The sequence below is a fragment of the Condylura cristata genome, unplaced genomic scaffold (genome assembly GCF_000260355.1).
Source record: "Condylura cristata isolate star-nosed mole 26May11 unplaced genomic scaffold, ConCri1.0 scaffold00021, whole genome shotgun sequence".
NCBI classification, from domain to species: domain Eukaryota; kingdom Metazoa; phylum Chordata; class Mammalia; order Eulipotyphla; family Talpidae; genus Condylura; species Condylura cristata.
The window spans coordinates 16,027,787-16,039,955 of NW_004567122.1; the positions used below are offsets into that span (position 1 = coordinate 16,027,787).

The window sequence follows — 12,169 nt, forward strand, 5'->3', positions numbered from 1 at the left end:
GGTGCGCCCAAAGGGAAGTGAGTGGTCTTGGTTTCACGTTGGTCTGTCTTTCATATTTTCCCCCTCCAGTGCCTCCCATGAAATTGTGACAAGGTTAGAACATGTTCACATTAGGGACCTGCGACTGCACTTTTACCAGTACTTGGGCTTTGGCAGTAAGTCCAGTGGGTTCACTGAGAGGACTCACCTCCCCCCCGGGCCCCCCACCATTTCCCACCCTTCCCACCATCTGAGATCTCAAGGCCGTTCCTCTGTTGGGAACAGTCGTGTGGCTGTGTTCTTGAATAGCCATTAACAGCCTCGGGGCCAGTCTTTGATTCCCTTTGGGAAGAATTAAATCCCAGTTGTACATTGTGCTTGTGATGATGGTGAGATGTAGGAAATATTACTGTCCCTCTGCCCTGGTCTACATTTCACACTGGGTGTCATTTTTATCTGTGGCTTCAGTTTGGAATGCTGGGAAGACGCTGACAGTATTCAACAACGGGGATGACTAGGACAACTTCTGGGTGTTCATTCCATGTGATGTAATACAGAAAAAAAAATAAGAATTCAATTCCTATTTTACCGGCTTAAAAAAATTTATTGCATTGTAAGGCATATAATGATTGCCAACACAGTATTTAAGTGTAGACCCAGAAACTTTTATTAGAAACATTTATTAATGACCAGGCTTTACAGGAAGCTATTTTATATTATCTTAGAAAGTCTCAAATCTAATCCTGCAAAGTTACATGGAGAAAATGCCTCACATTGTTTCATCAGGAAGGCTGAGTAACAGGCTCTAGGGTGCCACTCAGGTGGGAGAACAAGAAGCCTCCGTAGGGTGCCAGGGCCTGTCCTGCCTCTGGGGGAGGTGCAAATGCTCAGAGGTTACCCCTACACGGTGGGCTTACTGTGAATTCATTTACCTTCTGTACTTCAGTAGGCACGGGCCATAGCTTGACCTGCTCTCTTCGGGAATCCGAGCCCTGTCTCTGTCTTCAGAGATCATCCAGTTACTTATTTTAGAACTTGAGCCAGGGGTCAAGAGGATGCTGATGAGGTTAAAATCTTGTAGTATCTTGTTTCATTCCTTCCATCCAAGTTTGCAAATATTCTCTGTTCACACGTGTATACATTTATGTGCTCCCACATTTATCAGAAAAGGTGCACTTTGCTCACACTGATGCCACTTACCATTGAAGGCAGTAGGGACAAAAGCTGTTTTCTAAAGCCACTCTGATCTCTCTGTAAGTAGCTTCTATTCTGATAGGAGAAAAGAAATGGTGAGCAGTGATGGAAATCAAAATTCTGATCATTTTTTAAGGACAAGAAGGCAGAATATTGTCATACACATTGAGTCCTGGATAGAACTTTGTGCTTGAGGGGCCTTCTCTGAGGAGGTAACATCACACAAATGACCGTTTAGCAAGAGCCAGTCAAGAGGATGGACATTTCAGAGAGAAAACAGAGCAAGGTGTAAAATCTGTCTCTAGTTTTCAGTATTTCACTGTAATGTCTGGCAAGAGATAGAGAAATATAAGTAAACACCTGCATCATAAGCAGGAGTGCCATTTATTGGAACTGCACACTTCAAACAACTGCAGTTTGTTCAAAGGAGAAAGAACTCCAACATGGACAACACTGCACAGTAACAACCAAATTCTGTAAGTGCATCATGAACATGATAAGGATTAAACAAAAGCAAAGTACGTAAAAGCTTTTGTCGCTACGGTTGCGCGTTCATTGTTTAGCTCAGTTATATCGGCTAAGGAGACTTCCAAAAACACAACAGATAATGACTGAAGTGCAAGCTCTTTCAGCCTGAAACTGCAGCGTGGAGTGGTCTGCTCCACCGGGCTGGCCGCTCTTCTGCTGCTGTGTCGGCCACTGTGCAGCGCTCAGCTACTTGACAGCTGCACTGTCTGGGGAGACGCCACAGTCGCCAATAAAGGGAGCAGCAGAGCACAGTTCAATTGAGCTTTCACTGTTTTCTGTCTTTTTATATGTGTGAACATGCAAGGGGAGTCTCGGCATCGCCCCACATAGTGTGGCTTTTCCCCTCAGTACAGCCCTGTTGACCCAGGAGAATATTGTCTTCCAATGTGAGGACTTTCACTTTTTTTTGAAGCTTCATGGCCTATTCCCAATCCAGTGAAATACTGTATTTGGCCTCTCCATGCTTATTTCAGCCTCAAGCATTGAATTTTACTTTTCTTATTCTCTGGCATATGTCATTTTTGTTTGTACTTTTACAAATTCAAAGGTACCGTGTTAACTCATCTTTCTTTGCTGAGGTCAGTATCAGAAAGTGCAGTGACTGACGAGAAGACAGTGCGTGATTAAAATGGAGATGGAGATGGAGATTTAATGAAAGTGGCACTTCACTCTGTTTTACATCGAGATCAGCACACTGGTCACTCTGACAGTGTCACGTCAACATACACACAGGCAGGACCCCAGACCAGAGCACCTGTCTAGTCAGACCCACACGAGATCCATCTATGAGCATAGTGCCTTGGTCACATGGTCATTCTTCGAGTAGCTACACTTCTCACTCAGTTTAATATTTATGGTGAGCAAATTCAAATCCCGTCCTGAGTGATCTGTGTAGATCACAGCCACAGTGCTTAGAAAATGACGTGATTGAAGATAAAATTTGAGGAAGTACTCTGCACTCCCAAGAGCTATTTAATCTCTTGGGATGAAATGCTGTTGAAAAAGAGTTGAAAGGGGCATTCACAGACAGGCAAAGAGCACAGATGCGTGGAGCTCTCAGTTCCCGACAGGTTGGGAGCAGGGCAGGGAGATCGTAAGTGGCAAAGCTGGGCTCCCTCATTCAGGGCCACACTTAGGTCGGAAATGATGCAGAAGGTGACAGGAACAGTCCCGTACCAGGAAGAAAATTGGCAATCTTTCTGACCTAGTTTTACAACCTTCTTAAGTTCTATTTTCTTCCTCAATAATGTGTTTTGTGATAAACGGACAGTCCCTCACTTCTTACATGAAACCAACTCTTCCCTCACGTCATCTCATTTTCTCTTTAAATAGAGGATTCTTCCCTTTAGTGTCATGATGAGAAAATTTCATTCCTGACAATTACCCTCTTGTAATTGGAAATAGAATGAAGACATCCAGATACCAGGAATGCGTGAGAGTCACTCTGTTGGGTGTGTCTCGCGCTTCCTCACCTGCCTTGTTCTCTGACCCGGCTCAATAGCAGGTTTCTTTCAGAACCCTACCTGTTATCCAGAATGTTACATAAAAGATGAGATCCTGGGCAATTTTCTCATTTTTTATTTTAATGGAAAAGAACTTTATAATTGCTTTTGGTGTTTTTAATAATGTGAGAGGATGAAGAAGTTCTTTTTAGTTTAAGAGCTTTTTCATGAATGAGGCATTTGTAGGAAATATTTCCCCTGTATTGACTAGAAAGTGCTTTATTTTTCTCTTTACATTTTACATATAATTTCTTTTTAATTCTGAATTTCAGAAATAAAATTCATCAGGATGTTTTTTTCAAACTGATTAAATCTTTTTAAATATGGATTGGTAGAAAGGCACACTTTGAAATATTATATTTATGGACAGTGCTTTCTTTCACTAGATCAATTACCTGGTTTACACAGTATTCCCTACCTAGAATCTGTGGTTTATTGCTTGTGTATTACTTCAAAAATATTTGACAATACTTCAAACTGTTGTTGCTCTTCTGTCCTTTCACCTCATTCAACTTGCCAAACTTAACAAGACAGGGCCTGTCAGTCACTTTCCCTGCACAACATCTCACACCAACATCTTCTGCAAATTCAGTTGGACTCAAATAGACCCTGTGTAGCACCTTACAGAATATTACCAGGTCACTCTTAATCCTGTCCTCTACAGTGTTTAAAATTTTCTCTTTTCGGAGTAAAAGAAAAATTGTACCAGATGCTTGTGAATATGGCAAGACAGATTTATTGAAAACTTCAATAGTGAGAGCTGGGAATCAACTCTGCTGAAACAAAAGGTAGAGAGACTATCATCAGGGTGAGCTGAAGGGGAAGTAAGGTGGACGCTCGGGAGCAGGGCGGTCAGAGTGAAGGAGCCATCGGCTCTTTCTGCCTGGCCCTTACTGAAGGGCCAGCAGACAGAGGTAAGATGTTTAGTGTTTGCGTTTCAAAGGGATGGCTTCCAGGCCCTCCACTCATTCCTGGGTAAAAAATAAAAAAAGCTGCTCAAAGTGTTGGCAGAGATTTATACTCACGAGTGAGACAAAACATTTACAACAGAAAGTTTTCTTAAATGCTTTTAAAACAGGGCTAGCAGAGACTTGGGGTCAGGAAGCTTTGTGTAAAGTTTAGTCATAGTACACAGATCACCTCTCTCAGTTACATCAGGCCTTTGTCTAGAAACAAAGGGAAGACAATGACCTCACCCTTACTGCTTAAGGTAATTTACCTATTCTCAACAGTAAATTATGTATCAATGTAAGACACCCTGAAGCTTAACAAAACAGAAAATATATATATATACAAACCTCCCAGAGTTATCCTGGTGTTTGAGACGTGTCAGCTGCTTTCCATGCTCCTAGGGTACAGACCAGTGTCTCCAGGTGGCCCTGCAATTCCAATGCCTTCTTACATTCCCAGCTACAAAACTGTGCATTACTTCTGTTTGGAGAGGAAGGCCTTCAGGATTTGATTCAACTGATGCATCCTCAGTAGTGGTCTCCTCATTCCTAAATGCTGTCATTTTGTGACATGAGAGAATGCATTCATTAGTTTTGTATTGATCCGTCTCCTATATTGATTAGTAAGCTATTTAAGGACAGTGACTGTCTTAATGAGTTTATTGTACTATAACATAGATTAATTTACTAAGTTATAATTGACTAAAGTTTGTCAATATCAACAACTGCAGCCAGGTAATTTTTGTGGGGACGGTTCTATTCATTGTGAGCTTAATAGCATCCCTGGCTTCTACCCATTAGGTAATAGCACCACTGTTCAACATCACTATGTTGGCAAGGGCCCCTGATAAGGGAGTTAGAGCTTTGCAGGTGCCACATGGAAGTCAATTTTGTCTGTGAATTTTTGTTTTGGGAGTTACATCCTTGATGAGCATTTTTGAGTCTTGGTTCCTGCTTCTGAGATTAGGTTCTTGGCATACTGCTTCCCTCCTTTACCCCTGAGGGGTATCCTGTCTGCCTGCCACCTGCCTGTTGTGGGCGGGAGTAGGCCGGATTCCCTGTCAGTGGGCAGGTGTTCTGTGGCACCCCGCAGTGGGGTGACATGCCACTTGCCTCCAGCTAAGGGCACTTAGCAGCCTGGTATGTTCCAAGGGCAACTTGGAGAGACTCTTCTCAGTGCCCTGAGGGCCTAAGTATCTCTCCACAGGGAAGAGTGAACACTCAGTGTGTCATCCTTGGGAGAGGGAGCTCAGCTTCCCTCACTGGCATTTTGTATGAGATTATGTAATCTACTGTGTCAGGACCTCAGGACAGGTCCTATAAAAATGAGGAAAGACCAGGCTGTCTCCAGCATGGAAGTCAAGGCCCCTCAGGAGGGCCCCACGGGAAGATGCACAGTGTGGGACCAACACGTGCAGCGGCGCTGATGCTTTCGATGCCAGATGCAAGGCCTTGGGTTTGCCTTTCACGGGCCCAGCACGTGACGGGCCCTGCTCCTGAGTAGACGGGCCCCGGTGACAGAGCCAGGCCTGGGCCCTAGGGAAGGGGGAGACACCACAGTACCTGTTCAGGGTCCCAACGGAGAGGCTCCCTGGAGCAGCTGTCCGCGAGAACATGAGCCTGGATCGGGGTGAAAGCAAAGGCATAATGAACACCATATTGAACAGAGCCCACTTCCCCCAGGTGTTTGCAGATCACTCTGAGCAGAGACTCGAGGCCCATAAACACGTGAGTTAGGGACAAGAGCACCGAACTAGAAGGTGATGATAAAGGAAAGCCAACTCGTTACCGACCAGCTATGCGATCTTTTTTTTTTCCTGAAAGGCTCCTTGTAATAAACGCTGTTCATTTTCCTTCTAATGCTTTTTGGTTACCAGGATTTCTTTTTGTTCTTTCATTTGCAGATTCTAATAGCATGGTTAAATGTATGCAGATCTCAGGCTGGATGTCAGTCGTTTTTTATCAAAGTCTTTGCTTCCCTAACCTGATGGGGTTTCTATTCCCTACTGTTGCTTGCTACAGGCAAAAAAAAAAAAAAAAGCACTGAATTTTGTTTGCTTGTGATCCTTTTAAATAGTATAAGATTGAGGAAAAATATAATCATATTTTGTCACCGGCCAGTACGAGAGAGGGGAGATAAAATGACGCTTTATTCAGAGCAGGAACCTCTTCCTTAGCCGCTGAGACTCCTCCTGCTGAAGCTCTGACGATTCAGTGAGTAGCTAGAGGCGGCAGCGTCCTCACCCAGATCTACGAGCACTAAGCCCAGGCCCACTTTCTCCATCCTGGCGTCTGAAACGGCCTTCGGAGGTACGGGTTGGGGGGGGGGGGCAGCGAACCCCTCCAGCCCACCCGCCGTGGCCTGAATCCATCCTCCTGCCACCGTCACGGGTGGAGCTTCTGCTGCAGTTCTGTTTCCCTCTCTGAGGCGAGTCGTGCTCTGGACACGTCCAGTACGCTCGCCAGCGTTCTCCCTGCTGAGAGAGAGGAAAGGTGGCTCACATGTAAGATACTTTTGTGAGGTCCAGTGCCAGGGCCCAGCTGCATCCATCGCAGATCATGGCTGTGTGTTCCATCCCGTCTCGTCAGGGCCCGCTCTCTCTCCGCCTTGTGTTTCTGCACTTTAGCCTGACTCGCGACTGTTCTGTGGAAAGGCAGCCATGACGTGCTGGGTGAAAGGGCAGAGTAAAGACTAGCTGTGAGCGGCTCTAGGTCGCAGGCCTGCTGGCCTTGGCCGTTCCTCCCCAGGTAGTAAGGCTCTGCTAATGGAAGATTTGTTAAAATTAGCCGGTGGATTTTTGAAAATGATTAGGATCCCCTTCCCCTTGTAAGCAACTTTTTCCTGACACTCTGAGAATGTGAACAGAGGTGACTCTCACTGAGGCTGGCCCGCCCCCGAGACTGGGTTCCAGGCCAGGCGCCCCCGCGGTGGAGTCGCCGGCGCGGCCTTCCTCACTCGCATGCTGGCGCCCACATAGCCGCCTGTCCCCGGGGAACGGCCAGTCGTGTCCTCACGCGTGACCTCTGCGGTTTTGAGCGTGGCAGTTCGGCTCGGTGACCTCCCTTCTCTGTTGGGTGGGAGGACAGAAGCAACTTCTAAGCGGCACGTAGATGGCAGTGTGGAAGCCCCCGGTAACTCCTTTTTATTACTGTACTTACCGCGCATTTTACGGATTGCTGCTCTCGTGGTCCAGCCATATTGTCACAAATGGAAACACTGAATTCTTATGATTCAGTGTTCTCTTCTTGCAGGTCTTGTTTTCAAGACTTTTGACACATTTGTGGTTTTCATTTCGTACACAGAAGGTGCATGGAATTTCACTTGACAGAGGCTATCCTGACCTCAGGACATGATTTCAGCACTGTATTGCCGATATTCATCCTCATCCATATATATTCCAGCTCTGTGGCTTATCAGATCCATCTTCCTCCCTCTCTCCCAACCCCTGGTAATTTCACCATCTGGTTTGTTTTTTAGTTTCGACTTTATCTCATGTTTTTCAAGTTACTCAGCAGTATATACTACCTCCATGTCCTTCTTTCATGTTTCCAGATTAACAAAAGTTTTGTCTAATTGCTTTTTATGTCGGCACACAATCCTTACCTCCATATAAATCTCACGTTCATTTCGCTATCTTTACCAGTTATTTATTTGTAATTTTATACTGCTGTGGTCACAGAAGAGCTTATTACCTTTGACACTTAAAGGTTAAATATGCTTGGCTTAAGAAAACAGACTTTAGAGATTTTTCAATTATTCTCTAAGTGCAACATCTGCTTGTTGATTTTCTCTCTGGACTATCAGCTATTACTGACAGTGGGGCACTGAAATTCCTACTGTGATCATATTGTTGTATATTTATTCCTTTTAAATCCTTAATGTACTATTTGCTTAAAATCGTTCCCACTTGGGAATGCATGTATTTGTTAATGTTATACCTTGATGCACTGATCCCTGTTGACAGTTTATGGTAACATTATACTGTTTTAGTCAACAGGTTGGCAATTAGAGGCTTTTCCTTTGTGTTCCAGCAGGTGGCGTGATGGTACAAGTTTCTGGTTTTCTTACCTGCATCCAGGAGCCAGACAGGATTGCTTGTTTGGCCTCCAGGGTCCTGCACTTTTCTACTCCTTAAAGGTAAGGACTTCTCCAGACACTTGGTGTGCTCTGCAGAGGAAATGGGGTTATGCGATTAGGATCTTAGTAGTTGGGGAGACTTGACGGGCAAGACTCTCACTACCATGCTCGTAAGTTAGGTCACAAGTCCAAAATCCATGTTAACTTCTGTGTATAAGGTAATATGTAGTATAGTTTTGTTTTTTTAATGTATGTCATTTCCCCCACAGTCCTTTATTGAAGTAACTTTTTTCTCCCTGTGGTATATGCTTGCCTCTGTGGTTCAAAAGAAAAAAAAAAAATTCACCATTAACTGCAGGGGTTTATTTGTGGACTCTATTTTGTTCCAGCATCGGTATCTGATTTTATGCCAAAACACATAACTGTTTTGATGGCTATAGCTTTGTTATTCTTTCTCAATATTGCTGTAATAGTCAGGTATTTTATGTGAACTATTTTCTATGGATAGCTTCGTAATACATAATTCTACTAATGCATGAGATATCTTTCTGTTGAGCTAATCAGATGTTTTCAGTACTGAAATCTATCTTATTTGTTGACTTCTGCATATTCAACTAGCAATTGCCTGCCTGGAATAGTTCCGTCTTGATGCCGGTCTGTGACATTTTAATGTATTGTTGAGTTACGCATCTAGTTCATCAGGGATAGAGGACTTTGCCTTGTGGTATCCTTGTTAGGTTTTGCTATCAGGGCAATGCTACCTTAAAATTATAGTAAATAAGCTGTAAGAAGAGATTTTAATGCAGTATAAAGCAATATGGAGGGGTACTTGTATAATCTTGTAGTCGCATTTTAGAATCACCAGACTAGACAATTATCACTCTGGAACACTGTTACTGGTTAATACACATGCCGCAAAGTACCCATTTTTTCCTAGGAAGTTTTAACGTCCCAAATTGGCTTGTTTGTTTTCAGAGGAAAACAATTCTAGCCTGTGTCTTAGGAGTCCTTTCAAGATTACTGTTTCTGAATCTTGTCATCAAGGTTTTGTTACTGGCTTAAAATTGTTGTAAATTATCCAGTGACTCTTAAAGATTTTTAGAGTACATTAGGGCTCAGCAATGCAGAGCTTTTTCAAGTTTAGGTATAAACATCAAAAGCAAGTTTATCATTGTTGACGTAGACTAGAGCAATTTCTTTCCTTTTCCAGACATCAACAGTTACTTTTGTTTAGGCACAAATGTATTAACACCCGCCACTATAACTTAAAATTAGGCATTCATTTAAAAAGAAACGATGTAATTTGTAACTGCAATATGATAACCATTTAGAAGTGGGAAACACACAGAAATCTTAATTCTTGGCAATATGTACTAATTAAGAAAGTTATTTTACTAGTAATTATAGTTTAGAGGCCCAACTGGCAGTGTAGAAGTTCCTTAACCAAAAGTAAATGTAAAAATTAAATTACTTTAGACTTGAACAGTGCCTCAAAAGCCAAACAAAACCTTGAGCTGTGAAATACTCGTCTCTTGTGAGCAGATAGGCAGAACGGGACAGTAGTTTCTTAGGATAAGGAACAAACATCCTGAGGTAGTTTGCTGGTATTGCCAGTATAATCTCTCTTACCCCTTCAAATGTAAAGAACGAAAGATTTACCAGTTAGTCTTACTTCAGGAATGACTGTATATCTGAAATATGAGGTCTTTCTCCTGCAGCCGTCTCGGGGTGCCAACCTGTCTGACTACATTCGTCACCCAGACTGCTTCAGGAGTTAACACAAATACTTGAGCTAGGATGGGAGTTAGGGAAAGGGGTATCCGGCTGGTTTTCAGACACCATAGTGTCAATTTTAAGGAGCGGTTATCCCACAAAGCAGAACAAGGGCCAAATAAGGACTAGAAAGGTACTTTAGAGAGAGGGATGATAAAAATTCAGCACAACACAGAATGGATGGGCAAAAAGGCAGATCCAGGAATGTGCTGCCTATGAGCAAGTCCAAGACACACAGAGGCCCCAACTGAAGGCATCGAATAAGACAAGCATGTGGCGAGCCAAAAAAGGAAGGCAAGCTAGAGTTCAATTAGACCCCACCTTCGACTACTTCATTAAATAATGTTCTCACTAGACAGCAAAAAGTGTCAGCTAGAAGAAAAATGTGCATTGCTGCAGTTTAATTCCCTGTTCTAGACCCTGGGCTGATCCTTCAGACTCATTTATAGATTATTTTATCTAACAGCAGGCCCAACCTTTCCCCCCAATTGTTTGCATTCATGGATCAGTGGCTACAGAAATGTGAAAAGATACCTCCTACTTATGGAGGTGGAGTCGTAGGAGACCTAAGAGAATTCTAAAAGGATTTGAAGAATTGCCCAATGTTCAAATGCAAAGAAAATTATGAGAGTGATCCTGAGACAACTAGAAATTCAGCACAGATGTACACTCAAGTGGCAAGAAAGGAAAAGGCAGAAATGACACTGATGGGCTTAGGAAAGCATGAGTCAGAACAGATAGGAACAAAGTCTGACATTTCTCCAGAGAAAATTAAGCTGAAGCCCCAAGAAATAAAAACTAGGAAGAATATTAAGTAATATAAATCTACTTTACAGCAAGCAATTTTCCATTGAGAATGATTCTGGGTTTCTACCTTCTCTAAATTAGATGTTACTGGAGTCGCACTTCTGCTTGACAGATTCACGAGTCCTGGAGAAATGCTCCTGACATGTGTCCACTCGAAAGAGGTCTTCTCCATTTATTGCCATCATTCCTCGCTGGTACTTAAAACCCTGCTTCATTGTTTACACCTCAGCTTGGTGTTTGAGGGCAGTTGTCTCTTCCTTTTACCCTTTGACAAACTATACATATTGAACACTTTTATCTTGCCAACTCAAGGTCCTTTAATCATTTCTCTCCACATCTTCACTCAACTGTCTCTAGGGATATCATGAATTTTTGATTACACAGTACTTGAATTTAAATACAGAATTTAAAATCTGGTCTCTCAGTAAGGGCAGAACAAACTACAGTTATTGGACCAAACATTCCCAGTGGTTCCCTAAGTCTGAGCAAATTAAAGGGGAAAACTCAAATCATGTTTCTGATTGGCAAATGACGCTTATTATCTCCCACTACTGTGGCTGGAGTAACAAAAAAATTATCAGAAACTAGCTCAGATTTCTAATGTACCTAACTAACCTTGTAATTTGAAATAGGCACCATTCTCATTGTTCACAACTGTAGGTATAGATAATGCCAATCACCTATTGTTATTTCAATCTATGTAATTTCCTCCTGGGAGTCAGGCTTACAGGGATGAAGACTGAACTCATTTGATGAAAGGAAAATTGGGGAAGGTTGAAAAAGTAATTAGGATAGTGAGGTCATGAACCTTGCTTGCTTTTTAGAAAGCAGTGTATTGGTGGCGTGAGGAACTCTGGGAACTTCCTCTTCATCTAAAACAAAGTATGTGTCACATAAGTAAAACCAACCATTTCCATACAAAAGTCATATAAAGAGCAATGTATTTACCAGGAAGTAGTGAACAGTGCTAAGGTACACGGTTTTGAAGTGTTTTCCTTTGCATTCACTATCTTAACAGGTAATTGATTCAATTGAAAATGATACCTACTCACACGAAACTATCTTCAAGGATTTCAACAAGAATGACGACGTGACAGCCCCCAAAGAACTCTCCTACAGCTCTAGTACAGAAAGTAAGAAGTTTCTATAAAACAGCTGACTGTTCAAAGCCATCTGAGGAAGTAGCCATCAGGTGAGTTTCAGCCTGATATAACAGTGATAGCTCTCTCCAGCCCTGGGAGAAGCGAGTTCCGTGAGAATTGGGTTTTAACAGGGTGCCTCCCCCTCCACAAGCACTCTAGGCCATGGTGTCTTCCCTGGCAGCGACAGCAACCTACTTGTGATTCTGTGTAGACAAA

General features: G+C 42.9%; 1 long non-coding RNA gene across 1 annotated transcript; it reads right to left on the reverse strand.

Moving 5' to 3' along the window:
- Positions 1-3,933: 3,933 nt before the first annotated feature.
- On the reverse strand, positions 3,934-8,309 carry LOC105853915. Its single transcript, XR_001145656.1, has 4 exons — positions 8,223-8,309; positions 5,717-5,773; positions 4,502-4,709; positions 3,934-4,174 (listed from the first exon to the last, which is right to left on the reverse strand). It is a non-coding gene; the product is annotated as an uncharacterized LOC105853915 (long non-coding RNA).
- Positions 8,310-12,169: the final 3,860 nt, after the last annotated feature.